The sequence below is a fragment of the Narcine bancroftii genome, chromosome 3, assembly GCF_036971445.1.
Source record: "Narcine bancroftii isolate sNarBan1 chromosome 3, sNarBan1.hap1, whole genome shotgun sequence".
Taxonomy (NCBI): domain Eukaryota; kingdom Metazoa; phylum Chordata; class Chondrichthyes; order Torpediniformes; family Narcinidae; genus Narcine; species Narcine bancroftii.
Genome location: NC_091471.1, coordinates 81,729,829 through 81,750,296, shown reverse-complemented (window position 1 = coordinate 81,750,296; position 20,468 = coordinate 81,729,829). Strand labels below are relative to the sequence as shown.

General features: G+C 42.3%; 1 long non-coding RNA gene across 1 annotated transcript; it reads right to left on the bottom strand.

The window, feature by feature from the left end:
- Window positions 1–999: 999 nt before the first annotated feature.
- LOC138757307 (uncharacterized) lies at window positions 1,000–20,070 on the bottom strand. The gene is made up of 3 exons (XR_011353494.1): window positions 19,988–20,070; window positions 1,585–2,421; window positions 1,000–1,241 (listed from the first exon to the last, which is right to left on the bottom strand). It is a non-coding gene; the product is annotated as an uncharacterized lncRNA (long non-coding RNA).
- Window positions 20,071–20,468: the final 398 nt, after the last annotated feature.

Below are 20,468 nucleotides of genomic sequence, written 5' to 3'. Positions count from 1 at the left end.
TGGTGTTCAGGATTGCTTTTTGCAGCAATATGTTGAGACGCCAACTAGAGGGGGAGCGGTGTTAGATCTGTTGTTTGGGAATGCAATGGGGCAGATGACGGAGGTAAACGTTGGAGAGAACTTCGGATCCAGTAATCAAGGGTCCATTAGCTTTAGCTTAATGATGGAAAGGGATAGGTCGGGTCCGAGGTTGAAGGTCTTCGAGTGAGGGAAGGTCAGATTTGGAGAAATGAGAAGAGATTTGCAGAGAGTTGTGTGGGCTGATCATGTCATAGTTGTAGTGGTGAATCGTTGGGCAGGGCACTGAATAAAACTTTAGTTAGATCACACTTGTGTGCTCTTCTGAATGCCCTACTGCAAGAAAAATGTGGAGTCTACGGAAAGGGTACAGAAGAGGTTCACCAGGATGTTTCCTGGTTTAGATTATATGAATCATGCATAGAGATTGGACAAACAGGTTGCTTCCTCTGGTGTGCAGGAGGCTGAGGGGAGACCTGATAGGAGTTTTAAAATCACCAGAGGACAGACAGATCTTTTCCCCCAGGGTAAAAGTATCATCTACTAGGAGATGTATTTAAGGTAAAGGGAAGAAATTATAAAGGAGATGTGTGGGGAAAATACACAGAGAGTGATAGGTGTCTGGAACGGGCTTTTCTGGAACACTGATGGAAGCAGATACAGTAAAACCTTCCTGGCCAGAGAAAAAACGAGCCCTCCGTCTCGCATGCAGCCATCTTCAGCACAAACTCTGGGAGATCCAAAATGAGTGGTGGACTAGCCTCGCCAAACGAACCCAGCTTAGTGCTGACATTGGCGACTTCAGGGGTTTTTATGAGACACTAAAGGCTGTGTACGGCCCCTCACCCCAAGTCCAAAGGCCTCTGCGCAGCTCAGACGGCGAAGTCCTCCTCAGCGACAAGATCTCCATCCTCAATCGATGGTTAGAACACTTCCAATCTCTTTTCAGTGCCAACCGTTCAGTCCAAGAATCCGCCCTGCTCCAGCTCCCTCAACAACCATTGAGTCTAGAGCTGGATGAGGTCCTTACCCAGGAAGAGACATATAAGGCAAATGAACAACTGAAAAGAGGCAAAGCAGCAGGTATGGATGGAATCCCCCCCCCCCCAGAGGCCTGGAAGGCTGGCGGCAAAGCTCTGCATACCAAACTGCATGAGTTTTTCATGCTCTGCTGGGACCAAGGAAAGCTGCCTCAGGACCTTCGTGATGCCATCATCATCACCCTGTACAAAAACAAAGGCGAGAAATCAGACTGCTCAAACTACAGGGGAATTACGCTGCTCTCCATTGCAGGCAAAATCTTCACTAGGATTCTTCTTAATAGACTAATACCTAGTGTCGCCGAAAATGTCCTCCCAGAATCACAGTGTGACTTTCGCGCAAACAGAGGAACTACTGACATGGTCTTTGCCCTCAGGTTAGGGTTAGGGTTAGGGTTAGGGTTAGGGTTAGGATTAGGGTTAGGGTTAGGGTTAGGGTTAGGGTTAGGGTTAATGGTTAGGGTTAGGGTTAGGGTAGACAGCTCCAAGAAAAGTGCAGAGAACAATACAAAGGACTCTACATCACCTTTGTTGACCTCATCAAAGCCTTTGACACCGTGAGCAGGAAATGGCTTTGGCAAATACTAGAGCGCCTCGGATGCCCCCCCAAGTTCCTCAACATGATCATCCAACTGCACGAAAACCAACAAGGTTGGGTCAAATAGAGCAAAAAAAAAGTAGCAATTAAGACTGTAGATATATGCATGAATATGAAGGGGATGAAGGGATATCTACCAAGTGCAAGCAGCAGAATTTTAGTTTGATTTTGACATTATATTGGACACAACCACATGGGCTAAAAGGCATAAGCTGCACAGTTTATTGTTCTATGTTCTGTGTCATTAAAGCAACTTGATAGGAGTCTGATATGATAACAATAACTTTGACAGCCACAAGCAGATGCTTGTGTGATGTTCGGTTTGAATTCTTGCTGCAATAGTGACATGGGTCTGTGGGTGCTTGCCTTCTACGCACAATGTTCCTCTGACAAGTGGAAGTACAGCATCCTGTTATGAAATAATCACCTACTCGAGCCTTTCCTCCTTCAGTGAGCCTCTGCAGATCTGTGGTTTCATGTTTGTTGCTGTTGTCACTCTTGCACAAGCTCAATGGCAATTCCTGTGTCATTCCTATCTTTTTCTTGTGGTTCTGCAATTAACTAAGTAAATCAGTGCAGACAAAGCCAAATGTTTGCCGTCTTAACAGCTCTGTAAATTGTAAATGATTAAAACTCATCCAATGCAGCCAAAATATCTTTGTTCAGATTTACCATAAGGAGCAAACCATTCAACCAATTTTCAAGGTATCCACATTGTATTTTTCTGAAATAACGAAGAGCTAGGATATTCAGCAGGCCAGGCACCTTTGAGAGAGAGAGAAAAACAGGGTTCATGTTTCAGGTCAATGGCCTTTCATCCGTGTATTTTTCTCTCTGAGCAGGCACTAGAATAAGTGAATCAACAACTAGCAGGTTCCAATTTGCTGAAATGACGCAAATAATAGTACAAATCTCCTGTGTAACTAATTTAATAAACTGTAAGTGAATGGTGACAGTTTTCTGTCTGCCAGGGATGGCCAAAGCACAGATGTATTTCAATCTTAATGCTGTCATAGCTTGCAATGAGTTTCAATCGATCAGCATGTGGGCAAATGATGGAGAGGTCACAGTGGAAAGTCACCAATGGATAAGTGAAATAGACAAACTTAAGTCACTGAGTTAAACACGAAAGTCTGCAGACGTTGTGATTGTAGTAAAAACGTACCAAAATGCTGGAGGAACTCAGCCAGTCTTTTCATGGGTCAGGCCCGAAACATCAGTAACACACTGTGTGGTGATATATAATTACACCACAAGGTCACCAGGGGTCATCCCAGTGACTTGTATATAAAGCAGTCCAGAGCTACAGTCTAGCCTTCTTGCAGAGAGACAAGACCTCGTAGTGTACATGTTAGTTTATTAAAGCTGTCTAATACTCGCACTGCTGGTGTGGTTATTGTCAGTACATACTGTATCTTTGCTTTTTATGGACACTGAAAAGACTGGCCGAGTTCCTCGAGCATTTCAATGTGTTTATTTTAAAACTTAAGTCACTGACCTTGGTGATTCCTGCAGCAATGCCCTTGAGACTGACTTAATCAAAGGGCCTACATAAATGCAAACTAGTGTTGCAAAGTTATTACATAAATATTAAGTGGGATTAGTTTGCAATTATAAAGAATGTGGTTAGAATATGATTTTTCTGCATAAACTATATGGAGCAGAAAACGTTGCTGAATAAATATTGCAAAATCCTTATTTTAAAAGGGAGAGAACAATTGGAGTATTGATTTCCAGTTTCCATGGTAAAAGGACTTTCAAATCTGAATCAACAGTTATTTTGGACACAAAACAAATGGTCCCTTTTAAAGCCTGCTCTAATGGTGGAGTGAGGCTACCTACTGTTAGCCTAACATTGATGGTTGGAAAGTTGCAAGAGTCCATTGTCAAGAATGAGATTACGGAGTACCCGGGGATGCCTGACAAGATAGGCCAAAGTGACCATGGAAAGGAAAATTTTGTCTGAAAAAAACTACTGCAATTTTTTGAGTAAACCACAAGCAGGCTAGACAAAGGATGTGTAGTGTACAAGTGTCTGTAGTATTTGGACTTTCAAAAGGCTTTTGACAAGGTGCTGCACATGAGGCCTGCTTCACAAAATTAGAGCCAGGAAAGATAATAAAATGAGTAGAGCATTGGCTGATCAGAAGGAAACAGAGTGGGAATAAAGGGATCCTATTCCAGTTGGCTACCGGTTACCAGTGATGTTCCGCAGGGGCCAATGTTGGGGCTGCTTCTTTTTACATTGTAAATTAATGATTTGGATTGCAGAATAAATAGCTTTGTTGTTAAGTGTGAAGATAATACAGATAGATGGAGGGGCAAGTCGTGAGAAAGAAATTGAGAGGCTGCAGAAGAGTGACAAATGAAATACAAAGTTGGAAAATGTGAAAGGGAAGATTATTATTTGGATGGGGAAAATTTCAAAATTTAGAAGGCAAAGAGACTTGGGTGCCTAAAGGTTAACCTCTAGGTTTAGATGATGTGAAGAAGGCGAATGCAGTTTTGGAATTGATATATAGAGGGATGGAATATAAGAGCAGGGTTGTGTTGCTGAGGCTTTAGAAGGTGCTGGTGAGGCCTCACTAGAAGTATGGGGCATAGTTTTGGGCTCTTTATTTGAGAAAAGATGAGTTGGCATTGGAGAGGGTTCAGAGAAGGTTCACAAGAATGATTCCTGGAATGAAGGGTTTAGCATATGAGGAATGTTTGTCTGTACTCCTTGGAGTTCAGAAGAATGAGGGGGGATGTCATAGAAGCATTATGAATGTGGACAGGTCTGGACAGTACAGATATGGCAAAATTGTTTCCCATGGTAGAGGAATCAAGGACAAGAGGACACAACTTCAGGATTGAAGAGCACCCATTTAAAACAGACATGGAGGAATTTCTTTAGCCATAGGGTGGTGAACCTCTGGAATTTGCTACCACAGGCAGCTGTGGAGGTCAGGTTGTTGGGTATTTTTAAGGCAGAGATAGATAGGTATCTGAATAGTCAGGGTATCAAAGGATATAGGGAGAAGCAGGGGAGTGGGGCTGAGAGAGAGAATGAATCAGGTCAGGGGGGAATAGGCTCGACAGGCCGAATAGCCTACTTCTGCTCTTATGATTTTATAAAGAGGAATATTATGGGTGTAAGAAATGAAAACAAAGTAGAATAGGCAAAACTTATCTTTCACTTGCAGAAGGTGAAATGTTTGGATGTTGTTCCCTAACACTAAGGAAGTACATGGTCGCCATGTACAGTGAGATAGGCTGAAGGGCCTATCTCTATGTCTGTGATTCAATGAATACTTTAGTCACCTTACAGAAGCAGCAATGAAGAAGGCTTCACTGTCATCTCTACTGGAACAGTTTGAAATGAACTGTCATTGGCAGGTTAGCTAGTGATGTTACATCCCAATGCTAAACTGAAAGAAAAGAACATTAATGCACACACAATTGGCCAAGTTGGCTACTGCTGTGTTATAATACTCTATCAATTACAAATACTCTTTTCACACAAAATTATCCAAGATTATTCTGTGAAAACAACACAGACGTTGGCAGTAAGTGAAGCAATCTGAAGTTCCTTTGGAAAATGTGCTTCAGTGGTTGGTGGTTTGAGTCATAACGAGTTTTCCAGAACGTTCATTGTTCATATTTTCAGCAAACGAATCTGTAACTATCTGTATCCTGTTTGCTCATGTGAGCCTCAGATGTGGAAACAACAAATAATGATTGCAGAGTTGAGGAAGCACTTGGCTCTGCCTGAAGCAGTTTATCATTAGCTATGTTCCATTTTGTAAACAGACCTTTTTTGTGAAAACGGTAAAGGGCTTGTTTGTGCGTTGAGGACATAGATGGTAACCTCCGGTCAGTGTCATTATGGACTTAGTACATGGCAATAAAACTATTTTCTGTAATTCAAGTCTATACCTCCAAAGCCATTAAATTCTGTTCAATTCCCTAGATGTACGACAGACTTTGGACTCCTGAAGGGTACTGTTTTCACAAGCATGAACTGAGTCAGGAAATTTTCTGTTAAATCTCATCATTTACTTCTGCTTTTATGTTGAGCATATTTGGGAAGCCCATTAGTTGCATTGCCCGTGAGACACAGAGGACTTTCTAAGATTGCACATCAGTGGGCAATAACGAATCAGCAACACTTAGCACCTCTGTCAATTTTCATATCCATTGCTTTGGATTAAGACCTCCTTAAAATGGCAATTGGAGTTCTTATTTGATTTCCAGTTTCCATTGTAAAAGGACTTTAGCATCTGAATCAGCAGATGCTTTGGACACAAAGCAGATGATCCCTTTTAAACCTTGCTCTAACAGTGGAGTGATGCTACCCATCCCAATACCATTTAATGCCTGGCAAGGTCAAGTAATATTAAACCTTATGTTCCTGCAGTTCAGCATACATCCTTCTGCAAATGTCGTGTGTCAGGAGGACTTGCAGTAGAAGCCATTTTAAGGCTTTGTCGCATCATTGATTTCAGTTATAGGTGTGAACTATTGATTTTGGCCTTTACCCTCATGATTCATAAAAGACCAAGCTGCATTGTTAAAAGAAGCACATATAACTGAAGCTAAAGTCATACCAAAATCCTCATTGCGACTTCTCCCAATTCAAGAGTAACTGCATATTGATGTGTGTGTATGACAGGTGTACAAGGGCTGTTTTTAAGTGGCTGTGGAATGATAACCATGCCTCTTTGTTAACAGTGCCAATGCAAAGCACCAATATATGATGAGAGGACATCAGGTTGTGTGACTGCTTGGGCTATAGGAGTAATCAGGCGTCGTCTTCCATTTTTCAATGTCAGTCCCCTGCGTAGTTCAGACACCTGTCACTCTCACCGCCATTGTTATTTGATGCCCTATATGCCTTTGATTAGTTATCTCTTAAAAATCACTTTCATGGCCGTATTTCTTTCATTATTTAAAACCACTTCATGTAGCTACTTGAGGCAGATGTTTCTAATAATTATTTTTGGACCTCCATATCATGGAAATGAATCAAAACAAACTTCTTTGTGTCACTATAGTGTGTCAAGGCTGTTATTTCTTCATGTGGTTGCATATTGCCTGTAACTCTTCATTTAACAACAGCTACTTTAACTTGCATCATTTTGTTCCCATCAAAAGGAAAGCACTAAGTTAATTGCAAGAACTCACCAAATAAATTTCACAGCATTTAAAAACTCCCTTTCAGTATGAGTAAACACTTACAGAGAGGCCACTGGAGTAAAGGGAACTCACAAAATATGCTAAACATTAACTATAGACAAGAACAATCATTTCTGGTATGGAGGTGCCAATGCACAGGACAGGAAAAGACTAATGAGAGTTGTGAACTCAGCCAGCACCAGCCTTCACTCCAATGAGGGCATCTACAAGAGGCGGTGTCTGAAGAAAGCAAGATCCCTCGCCATCCAGGCCACGACCTCTTCACATCAGGAAGGGGGTACAAGAGCCTGAAGATGAACACCCAGAGGCACAAAAACAGCTTCTTTCCCTTTGCTTTCAGGTATCTGAATGGAGAAGGGCCACAGACACACTTTCTCTTTTTTTGAACTGATTTATTTCTTTTTTAAATGCCATTTATAGCAATATTTGCACTTGTAATACTGCCGCAAAACAACTAGTTTTGTGAGATGTTCGTGACAATAAATTCTGATTCTGATTCTTCGAGCTCAGATAGCTCACTGAAATGATAATCTCTCATAGGTTTCACCTTATCTGATCCATGCTTAAAGTCCAATATAACTTTTTTTGACTCTTACATTATTCATGCCTCACATCATCTTCATAATCTCAACCAGGTTTCTTTTAATTTTTTTTTAACAACAAAAAAATGACAGTTTTAATTTCCAGCTTTGCCTCAAGTCTTATTTATTCTTGTCTGAAATGGAAAAAAAAACAAACCACGATCTGGTCATATATAATGTGTGAAAAACTCTGCAAAATTGTTGTGTTTCTCAGGCACCTTTTAATATTTACGCAAGTGTAAGAAGGACACAGTGAGCTTGACTGAATTTCATCTTCTGGTTAATGATTGTTAAATCTCAATACTAAAATGATGAGTTTTATTTAGGAAAATGTCAAGTGATGTCAAATAGGACCTAGAAAATACCACTGCCCCAAAAACATTGGCCCAAGCGTGGTGGTCATTTGTTCCATTGTTACAGCAAATAACCCTTGCCAGAGGCATGCTCACAGAAAGCATGCCAAGCAGAACTGAATCTTGAGCCACCTGCAGGCCTGGAATAACCATTAAGGAAAATAACCATGTGCTTAGGCTTAGGGCACCAAGGGAGGGGAGCACCACAGAGTTTTTTTCCAGTGCCAGATTTACCATGACAAAAAGGGGACCCACAATAAATGAAAAAAAACATATGTGTGTGTGTGTGTGTGTGTGTGTGTGTGTGTGTGTGTGTGTGTGTGTGTGTGTGTGTGTGTGTGTGTGTGTATTAATATATTTAATATGGTATGGCCTGGAAGAAAACTGAATATTTGATCTATTATTTCACATTCAGAACTTATTGAATCTTAATGTCTTTTCAGTAAGACAATGGAAAGGTCGAGGAGAAGCACATTGTTAGGCTGTGCTTAGGGCATCAGTTGGCCTTAATCCAGCCCTGGCCACCTACTTCTCAGGTAACCAACCCTCAGCTGGAGGAGGGAGGTCAGGCAGTCACAGTGGGAGTTGCAGTTCAGATTGGTTAGTTTGGTTGCTCCCCATCTGCAAAAATTGGGTGAAGATGGGGTCTCAAATTCCCTAGAGGGGTCTGTGAGGTTTCTTTTATTGTAATAAAGAAACTTGGGTTCTTTTAAAACACTTGTACTTTATTAGCTTCATGACCTTGTGGAAGCATCCATTTTGAATCTACTCCTAGCTGCAACAAGTCGTCTCCAACTCTCACTAGTGGTCAGTATTATCACTGGCACTCCCTTACCTTGGAATATTTAATCTAACAACATGACATACTAATATAGTATGTAAAGTTCAATATAAACAAAAACACAAACATCAGCAGCACAAACTTTTTAAGTGTGCAGTTCCTTTTCTTTTAGAGATTCAGTCAGTCAGGTGCTTTGATAACACATGTGGATCTCCTTAACACAGGAGCTGTGTTGGCTCCGCTGGTCCACTACTGTCTAGCACTAGGGGTGCTTCCTCTGTTGCTGTGCAGGCTGAATCATCTATTCCTGCAGTGTCCCTCACGTTTTCAGCAGGCTCTTTTGATTCCTCCTCAGTATTTGACCATCCTCTGTCCTGACAGTGTCAGATCTTGGATTTACTTCCTCCAGAACAGTGGCTTCTTGTCCCAAGTGTTGGAATCTCTGAGTCTCACTGTGTCATGCTGTGCCAGTGGCCCTAAGCTTCTTGCTAAATGGTCATAGTTTGCTTTTTTTGTCTCCATTGCAGATGCTTATGTTTCTGTTCAACATCTTTGACAGCTCTGTTTTTGTTTGGGTCTGCAGAGTAGGGAAGTGTGGTGTGTAGTCTACATCCCACCAGAAGCTCAGCGGGTGACATGCCATGTTCAAGTGGCAAACCTCTGTAACTCAACAGAACAAGATACGGATCTGAGCCACTGTCTAGTGCTTTCTTGAGCAACTGCTTAATTATGTGAACTCCTTTCTATTTGACTGTGGATGCAAAGGACATGTCGAAGTGACATGTCGAAAATCATGCTCTTCTGAAAAGTTCTGGAATTCTCTACAGCTGTTACATGGTCCATTGTCACTGTAGACAATTTGAGGAATTTCATGTCTTGCAAAGATTGATTTGATATATTTGATCACACAAGCAGCAGACATATTAGGAAGCAGGGCAATCTCTGGATAGTTTGATAGATAGTCAATAACCAGCAAGAAATTATTTCCATCCATGTGGAACAGAGCAGTCTTAACTTTCTATCATGGTTCCACTAGTAAGTCAGTTATTATCATGGATTCCTTTGTCTGCTTTGCGTGATGTTCAAACAGATCTCACAGCTTGAAATCATCCTGTCAACGTCAGCGTTTATCCCTGGCCAATAAACAGCCAGTTTAGCCCTCCTCTTGCATTTTTCCATTCCAAGATGCCCCTTCTGCACCCTTTTCAGCATCAGTTGTTGCAGTGGTTGAGGAATGGTAATTCTGCTCTGTCTGAGTAGAAGCCCATTGACAAAACCCAGTTCAGCTCAGATCTGATGTTTTAATATGGCTGACATTCACCTCTAAGGCCATCCTTCATGCAGATTCTTGATGACCTTCTGTAAAACTTTACTGTTTCAGCTGTGATCTGCTTGGATTTCATGTCAGATACAAGAAGAGATTCAGTGATCAGTTCAAGTGGAGATTCACATCTACAGACTTTTCCTTAAGATGGGCATTGTTTTAGTGCATGTTGGGTGCCACATCATTTACAATTGAATGTCTCTCCACCTTTTTGTTGTTTCCTATATCTCGTTTTTTGATTATGTGTGTCCAGACTCTGTAGTTATGACTTTGCCTTCATTTTCACTAGCTTTTGCTCTATTACTAAATGTTTTTGTGTGCTGGAGAACTAATTCACTGGAGTGGCATATCTTCACAGCTCCAGCTGGGGTATGCTCTGCCTCTCACAGCAATCTCTCTCTTACTTTCTTAACACTAATTCTGAACACAATTTGATCACGGATCATTGAATCTTGCAGCGATCTGAAATTGCATGATCTTGCTTTGGTTTTAAGTCTGTTAAGAAAGCATCAAAATTCTCTGCCTGCAGCTGCATACATGTGCAAAACACATACCTCTCAAATATTTCATTTTCCTTTGGTGAACAGTATTCAACAAACATATTGATAACCTTGTTGAACTTGCCCTGGTCAGCTGCCTTGGAGAAAACAAATGTGTTGAAATCCTCTAGTGCTTGAGATCCATAGCAGGGCAACATTCCGTGCATCAGGTTGGCTATTGAGTCCAATGCCTGGCAGGTACAGCATAAATCATTGTTTGAACAACCTCCACTCATGGTTGACATTTCTAGTCCAATTTTTCACCATGTTTTATACTGCTATTGACTGTGTGACAAAGTATTTAGAGGTGGATTGGAAGGAATTGTTAGAGCAGCTTGCACACACACATTTTAAAACACAGAATATTTGCAGGACCTTTGCAGAATGCTTTATGCAGGAGGCAACAAAGTATTGACAGCAGCTTGCCTTGGAGAACATATGATCTTTGCAAGCAGTAGAGAACAATTTTGCTCTCAGAGAGGGAGGGTGTGAAACAGAGAGAGAGAGAGTGAGAGGAGACAGAAATCAGTTCCAGAAGGACAAGCTGGCAAACTTTGGAAGGCTGCCTGGTCAAAGGAGGAGATTGGCAGTCTGAAAGGTGACCTGAAGGAAAGAGGATAATCTGGAGAACCCAGAAAGGGGCAAGTTTTGTCAGCAAGACTGATTGAGAAGGAATCAGTTGTGGATATCCTGGAAAAGGAATTTCCCTCTGAAAACCAGCAAGAACCATATGTGTGGTAAGAGTGGTAACCATTTGCCTGTTAAGCACCAAAGACTGGTGAACTTTGTTATTGCTAACTTCTGTGCACAGTACAAGAATTGCCTGCAACCAGTGAGATTGGACTGTGATCCAAAGAACTTTTCTAATCTTAAATATACCTTACACACACCTGTGCTTAGTATTAGAGGGGGGATTAAGTAGTTAGGTAGGTTAAGTAATAAGTTAAAGTTCAATCCTGTTTTCTTGTTCAAATATAATTAAAAACTACTTTTGTTTAAGTAACCCTGTGTTGTGGTGCATATCTATTGCTGCTGGTTTTTGGAGTCCTCTGGACTCCGTAACAACTGATTCTCACTCTGCACACTCCTGGTATTTCTTCCTCTCCTGGTACCTTGTGATGTTTCTAAAGAAACTTGAGTTCTTTTATAACAACTATACTTTATTAGCTATAGTACTCACTCACGACCTCATGGAGGCATCTATTTTGAATCTACTCCGAGTTGCAACAACTAATCTCTGACTCCCTCAAGTGGTCAGGATTATCACTTGCACTCTATATTAGCAAGGTCCTTATTGGAATATACCAGAAGACCATTTAGATGATTTCCTCCAACCCAATTTTGATCAGATATATTTTCAAGTGTTCATTGGTCGGCTGAAAATCTGCAGTTCACAACATGTGGACAATGTGAGTTCATGAATGAAATAAGACTCAATGGAAGGAACATTCACTGTAAATTGGTATAATGTTGATGACAGCTGTACCTCCTAATGATCATGGGCGTAAAACCCTGAGAGCCAATACACAGCCTTAAGAAATTCAGAAAAAGAGTAGTTGCTCTATCAGCTAAAAATGTTCCTTTGAAGCAGTTCATCTTATTCCTTTTGGGCTCACAAGCAAATACACCCATTTTGTTCACTGAGCTACTTCAACCTTAATGATGAGCATAGAGCAACACACAGGTAAACCAGGTAAGGATGGTGGATTCCCCCCCCACACGCTACTGAAGGACATTAATGAATGGGATGCACTTTAAAACAATCTTATAGTTTCATAGCACCGTTAATATGAGTTTTTAGTCAAGATTTTGTGGAGACGGACATAGTTATAGCAGTGAACCGGCCCTGTTTGTCACGCATGGTCAGCGGGGCAGCCACGGCAAAGATGGCTTCGCGGGACCTTCTCTTCCCATCCAGACTGGAAGAGTGTGTGCCCACTTGCGCCAGTGTTGACATGAGCTCCTGAACGTGAGGGGCAAGCCAGACACAGCCTTAAAGGCTGCAGGGCAGAATTCAAAGTAAAGCAGTTGTGTTACTCAAACTTTCAACCTGTTGTTTCAGTATTTTCTCTCCGCTTGCGCACAACCCACTACAACTTCATAATTTCTTTAGTTTATATTCCACCTACTCCAATAAACCTCTGAACCACCTTAATACATCTTAAATCTGTCCTGGTTTTAGGATAGGGGTTCAGTTATTTTGTCATTATGGTATTGTACCTTATCTTTTCAATGAATGTTCCACTCTTGTCCTTTCACTCTTTATTTCTTTCTTATACACAAAAAATGCTTTGTTCACAGATTTTTGCTGGATGTCTATTTTTACAGAATTATATTATCAGCTAGAAAAATCAAATTGTATGTCATGTGGCACCATTTCAGTCCTATTAGGGTAATGAGTGCCCTCTCCTGGAATTGAGTGGCATAACAAACAAATGAAAAAAAAATTTTTATAGCATAAGCTTCAAAAGATTTTTGATTATTTCATTAAAATGCTTAGTTCCAAAGTTTAGAAGCAGGATGTGTCACATTTGTGGCCCGAAATGTGAAGTTAATAAAACATTAAACACAAGTTTTATCAGGTAAACTTCTCAGTGGCTTTTATTTTCCCGTTTCCTTTGTTCTCCTGCTTGTGCTCTTATCTCTCTCTCATACCACGTGACTTCCGGTACATCTCATACATATTCATTATCATGACATCCCTCCTTTAATCAGAAATAAACTTTACCTTCACTTACCAATATCCCTATGAAACATACAAACATCGTAACTAATGGTAATACTATAACTCAACTACATAAAATTTACTTCCTACAGCACTCATACATGCACTTTATGATATAAGATTAAAATACGGTCCCAAAGTTCTTATTAAAATTATGGCACAAAGTCTTCGTATCGTTTGGGCGCTTTCCGGTTTCGTTTCGGCCTGCCTGCGATATTGTCGTCGCTTCTAGGTTGTTCACTCTCAGCGTCGGAAATACTGCTCACCACGGCTTCGGGTGTTTCTGGCGCTCTAGTCACTTCATCAGGAGTGCTGGTAACTGCCTCTGGAACATCATCAGGTCTCTCAGTTTCAACATCTCGTATTGGCCTTTCAACCTCTTCGCTCGATGTATCTCTGGACTGGTACCTTTTTACACCTGATACATTTCTCTTATACAGGACTCCAGTCGGAGACTTAACTGTCACCATACTGCCACTTCTGGATACGACAGTATAGGGTTGATGGTAATAAGGTGTGTCTAGCTTACCACCAGTTTCATGCCTCACTAGAACATTATCTCCTGGCATGATGACTGAGTACTTGGCTCCACTTTTCAAATCTGTGTACAGCTTTGCTGCACCTTTCTTTTCAGCATCGTGGTCCCTCATCTCCTGGTCGTCTCGGATTTCCTTTATTTCTGGCATTTTTGTGCGGATTTTTCTCCCAAAAAATGCTTCTGCAGGACTTTTTCCAGTGGTTGCATGAGGCGTTGCTCGATAGACAGCCACATAAGATAGCAATGCTTCTCACCAATTTTGTCCTTCAGCGTGTGCAAACCTCAATCGTTTTTCAATGGATTGTTTTTGTCTCTCTACTTCCCCGTTGGCTTGCGGCCGTTTCGGAGTTACTTTATGATGGTGGATACCTGTGGTCCTCATGTATTCCGCAAATGTCTCTGAAATGAATTGTGGACCATTGTCAGAGTATAATGTAACAGGTAATCCATATCTTGCGAATATCTCTGCTAATGCTTGTATTGTTTTTTCAGTGGTTGTGGACTTCAACACCACGTACTCATAGTATCTGCTGTAGTAACCTATCACTACCATAATTGATTCACCCGTCGGTAAAGGTCCAAGAAAATCAACAGCTACGTCGATCCATGGTCCTGTCGGGAGTTGCGTACTCCGGATCAGTTCTGGCGGATTACTCCTACTTGTGATTTGACATCCGTGACAAGTTTTAACAAATTTCTCTGCGTCTTTATCACAACCTGGCCACCATACCTTGGTCCTGAGGTTTTGCTTGGTACCAACAATGCCTAGGTGTCCTTCATGCGCTAAGGATATGATCTTCGGTCTCAATCTTTACGGTATCACCAATCTGCAATCTCTTAATACACACTGTCCGATGCAACAAAGTTCGTCTCTAATGGGAATGTAAGCCTTGTGAGTACACTTGTCCCATTGTCCACTCTGTATGCATTCTCTTACTTCCATGAGTTCTGGATCACGTTCGGATTCTCTCTCGACCTCCTTCGTAGTCACAGCTTTCGGTGTCGCCTGAATAGCTACGAAGCGTACAAAGCTCTCTGTTTCTGTTCCCAATTCTGACTTGGATTGTGGACCACCAACCTTCACCAATCTGGACAGCGGATCAGCAATGTTTGCTTTCCCTGCTATGTGGATTACTTTATATTTGTAGGGTTGTAGTCTGAGTACCCATCTCTCTATTCTGGCACATGGTTTGGATCTAGGTGCATAGATCACCTCTAATGGCTTATGATCTGTGATGAGTTCAAATTCAATGCCGTATAAATATGCATGGAACCTCTCACAGGCCCATACAAGTCCGAGTGCTTCTTTCTCTGTCTGAGAGTATCTTCTTTCCACATCTGATAATGATCTGCTGGCATAGGCAATGATTCTTGGTCCTCTATCATGCATCTGGACCAACACGGCTCCTAAACCAACCGGGCTGGCATCCGCTATGACTTTGGTTGATGCCGCCGGATCGTAATATCCAAGAGTTTTTGCATCAGTCAGGCTTTGCTTCAGCGCCCTGAACGCTTTCTTCTGCTCAGATCCAAAATGAAATGGTACACCTTTCCTGGTTAGTTTCCTTAGTGGTTCTGCCACTGTAGCGAAATTAGGAATGAACTTTGCACAAAAATTGACCAATCCCAGGAAACTCCTCACCTCTGTTGCGTTCTGAGGTGCACGTGCCTCTGCAATAGCTTTCACCTTGGCCTCTGCAGGGTTTAGTCCTTCCCGTGTAAGTTTGTGTCCCATGAAGTCCATTTCTGACACACCAAACTGGCACTTGTTTCCATTCACGGTAAGGCCTGCCTCCTGTAGTCTAGATAGTACACGCCTCAACCGTTTATCATGCTCTTCCTTCGTTGGTGCATGGACTATGATGTCGTCAGAAATGTTGGCAACTCCAGGAATGCCTTGAATCACTCGATGGATTTCATACTGGTAGATCTCCGACGCTGCATTAATTCCAAATGATAGTCTCTTGTAACGATACAATCCACAGTGAGTCACAAATGTAGTTACATCTCGGGAACCTGGATCCAGCTCTAATTGATGATAGCCCCATTTCAGATCAATTTTTGAGAATACCTTGCTGGTAGTTAGTTCTTGAAGTACTTCCTCCACTGTTGGTATAGGGTGTCGTTCTCTAATTATAGCTTCATTGGCCATTATCATGTCAACACATAGTCTTATGTCACCCTTTGGTTTGGGCACAATCACTACTGGGCTGACCCATTGTGTCGAATGTTCCACAGGTTCAATAATGTCTTGTTCGATCAATTCTTTAATTTTGGCTTCGACTTTCCCATGAAGTCCAAACGGAGTTCGGCGCATTGGTTGTGCCTTAGGTTTGACCGTTTCATCTACCGGTAGCTTCAATTGTCGACCTTTCAGCTTTCCTACTCCTTGGAAGACTGCGGGGAATTCTTGCTTCATATCCTTGTATGACTGAATTGAATTGACACAAGCTCCATTATGAAGTATTGCCAGGTCTTGCGCTGTGCTTCTACTCTGCAATGGTTCTCCTCTCTCTTCTATAACCATAAACTCTGCTTCGGTGTACTTATCTCCGGCTTCAACAGTTGCAGTAAAACATCCAATGGTTTGCAATGGCTTGGTTGCTGTGTATGGATACAGTTTCTTGGAACATTTCTTTGAGGTACAGATAATCTTTTTCCTTTTCAACTTCTCCCATAAATGTCGATCAATCACATTACTGTCACTGCCTGAGTCTACAATGACCTGCACTGTCACTCCACCAATGATCACTGGGACCTTCTCATGATGTACTTCATTCAACATAAATTGGTAACAACTCTGTTCCTCCTGGGTATCATCATCGTCACCGTCTATCTGGCGAATGGTATCTTTCTTTCCAGGATACTTTCCTTTCCCCCAGGCTTTGCCTTTGGAAGTTGTACTCTTCCTCTTCTGGTCTGCATTGGACTTGCTTTTGCACTTCTTTGCAAAGTGGTCCTTGCCTCCACACTTTCTGCAAACTTTGCCTTTGGCCGGGCAATATGGGTCTTTTCCAAAGTGACCTCGGTTTCCACATCGATAACACTCCACGTCATGTGTCGGCGTATATCTTGGCTGATTATGGCGATGTGAGAGCCTCTTAATTTGCTGGCTTGAGTTGTCTTTCAGGGTCATGGTATGAAATTGCCCTTCAACAGCCTCTAATGCAGCAGCAATGGTTAAAGCATCGGTGAGTTCTAACTCACTCCCTCTTTCCAGTAGACGTCTTCTGAGTTTATCCGATCTGCAGTGCTGTACGACTTGATCCAATAATTGGTTGTCCAAATCAGTTGGCATGTAATTGCATCCAACAGCTAGCTGGCGTAGTCTCGTCATGTACTGAGCAATTGTCTGGCCATCTTCTTGTCTCGTTCTCCGAAACAAATGGCGTTGAAATGTAGCATTCGGTGTCACTACATAGTGTGCATTTAATGCATCTACCGCTTTCCGGTACTCATCCTTTCTTCCAGTTTTCAAAAGTGTCTTAAATGTTTCCCGAACTGCAGGTCCCGCAGTGAAAAGAAGTAACGCCCTTCTCTGCGCTTTTTGTTCAACCGTACCGGTATCTAGAAATAGGCCACGACTGTCGGCGTAGGATTCGAATTCTTCCAGCCATGCCTTCCACTTCACACTTACAGTGCTTGCATCACCCGTTGGGTCAAAATGAGCAATTCCACTATGTGTTAGAAAGTCATCATCTGCCCCAGCCATGAGGAAATATTCCAGCCCCAAAAGTACTGAGTCAAGAGAAAATTCTTATCACCTTGAAGTTGTCTGTAATCCTCTGTAATCTTGTTTAGTCTTTAATTTTCTTCAAGCTTATCCCATCCTCATCGCCAATGTCACATTTGTGGCCCGAAATGTGAAGTTAATAAAACATTAAACACAAGTTTTATCAGGTAAACTTCTCAGTGGCTTTTATTTTCCCGTTTCCTTTGTTCTCCTGCTTGTGTTCTTATCTCTCTCTCATATCACGTGACTTCCGGTACATCTCATACATATTCATTATCATGACAGGATGCAAATAACTTGTGGCTCTTAATCAACCATTCAGTTTTGGTTACGTGATGCTTAATGATGGTTGATTATGATATCTTAATATTAAAAAAACAGTCACTGCCATTGCTTCTGTAACTGCAGTCAGTCCAACTGCTTGATACAGGATTTAACTGGCTTGTTAAAGGAGCCAACAGTGGTTTATTTTTAAAAACCTGCGACCGTGTGATCTGGATGCAAGATGGCGGCACCTATAACCAGCAGCGACCATGAGGGGTTACAGACTCCAAGGAAGCGGTGGACTGGGGTGGGGCACCAGAAACTCCACACCTCCCCCACCCCCCCACCATTTCAGAAGGAGAAGCAAACCTCAGTGGCGGACCAGGAAGGAGTTCTAAGGCTAAAGAACGGACAGGTGGTGGGCTGTGGAAGGTGAGCTACTGGTGACTGCAGTCAAGGGACACACCAAGCTGTGGACTGCTGGAGACTGACTCGACTGGCTAAAGGGGTACCAGGTATCTGAACCATGATGTGAGAGGGTGCTGAGGGTGCTGGAGGCTTCCTGATCGTGTCAGAGGTGTGCATCTAGAGCTCAGGTTGCTGATGGTTTGGACTGAAGTCTGTATGGCTGTGGAGGCTTCGGGAGCACTGGACATTCAATGACTCTCGGAGGAACTCTCTTTTGCTTCTCTTTCCCTGGCTGTAAGGGGCACTGGGTAATTTCTGCTGATAGCGACCTCCTTTGAAGAAGACCGGAGAGCCCACCTCACTGACAAAAGGCAAAGGAGGAAAAACCCAACACCCAACCCCAATCAACCAATTTTCCCCTGCAACCGCTGCAACCGTGTCTGCCTGTCCCGCATCGGACTTGTCAGCCACAAACGAGCCTGCAGCTGACGTGGACATTTACCCCCTCCATAAATCTTCATCTGCGAAGCCAAGCCAAAGAAAGAAGACAAAAGGAAATTTCATGTAATGTCACATTTTCTGTCTTATTACATGACAATAAAATAATCTTAAATATTGAATCTGGGCCTACCTTTGCACAGAAAATACAAATCTGTGACAGTTATTCGAACTAATTATAAAGTCAATAGATAGACACTGACTCAAGTTTACCCAGGCTGAAGATGTAAGGGATCGCAGTACCCAAACTTTAGAAATATTGTAGAAATGACAAGAAGTTGCAATTGCAGAAAATGGTTTTCTAGAAGGTATCAACGCACTTGAAAGGTCACCCACCATGATTTGAGGGACCAGACGGAGCAGTGACCAAAGAATGATTGAAACCTTATGATCTGAGGAAACCTCCGAGTAAGGATGCTCCAGTCAAAACAACCAGCCCGGCAACTGTACTTCAGGCATGTCAGCTACACTGGATGCGCACTAAGTGTACTGTAGTGATACATTGCATCAAAGTCACTGTGGTAAACCACTGTAACGTATCATTATCTGGTCAAGTATGCCTATTGGCCGATTGTATCTGTGGCCCCTCCCCACAGGCTCCTTTATAAAAGTGGCTGTTCCACAGCCTCCTGCAACTCAGGGCAGGACAACCGAACAATAAGGATATGCTGTGTTCTCAAGTGGGTTAAAGCCTATTGGTTTCTCCACAATAATCTTGAGTGATTGATGGTGCATCCATCACAAAAAACACAAATGCAGAACTCCTTACTTTAAAGAATTATTACTATAGCTTGGAGTCTGAACAACCCATTTAGGCTGCAGTCAGTGCCAAACACCTCTTACTCCATATATAAATTTGCAGATGACACCACCATCATGAGCAGGGTCTCAAACAATGACAAGTTGGAGTGTAGAAGGCTGATAGAGGGACTAGAGGCTTGGTGCCAGGACAACAACCTTTCTCTTAATGTCGCAATACCAAGGAGTTGGGTGTACACTTTCAGAAGAGCAGTGGAACTCACCAACTCCTACACACCACGACCCCCCCCCCCCCAAATACCACTCTCCAATCGACATCCACAGTAATGAGGTGGGGATAGTAGACAGTTTTCAATTCCTTGGAGCAAGCATCTCCATTGACCTGTTCTGGTCCACTCACATGAACACAATGGCCACAAAAATGCACCAGCACCTCCACTTCCTCAGAAGCCTGCTTCCCCTAACAACTTCTATGGGTGCACCATTGAAAACATCCTAGCAGGATGAGTTGCACAGAAACTGCTCCACCAAGACCACAGGAAACTGTGGAAGGTTGTGAACATGACTCAGATGATCACACAAGCCCTCCCTCCTTCTATACCTGCCATGGCCTTGGAAAAGCAGCCGATACATTCAAAGACTCATCTCACCCCAGCTGCATTCTCTTCACTTCCCTCCAGTGGGGAAGAAGATTCATGAATGAGAGATCATGCACCATCAGATTCAAAGAGAGTTTCTTTCCTGCCGTGATCAGATTCCTAAATGAATTTCACAATAGTAAAATTGTGTTGCCTTTGTTCTACATCAACTGTCCTGTGTCTTACATGCTGTACTATGCATGAGATGTCTGGCTAAACTTTGTCACTGCATGTTGGGTCATGGGACAATAAACTTGAACTTGTTCAGGGTCCAAAATCAAGCATAGAATTGTTGGGATGAATTGGGAGTCACATGGTTATTGAAGATTACAATGGAATTTTGATCTTTTGAGTCAGTGGATTGAAGAATGGCAGATGGAGTTTAATTTGGATAAGTGTGAGATATTGCATTTTGGTAAGTCAAACCAGGCTGGACTTGCATTGTTATAGTAGGGTCTCGGGGCTGCTGTAAAAAAGAGAAGCCTTGGAGCAC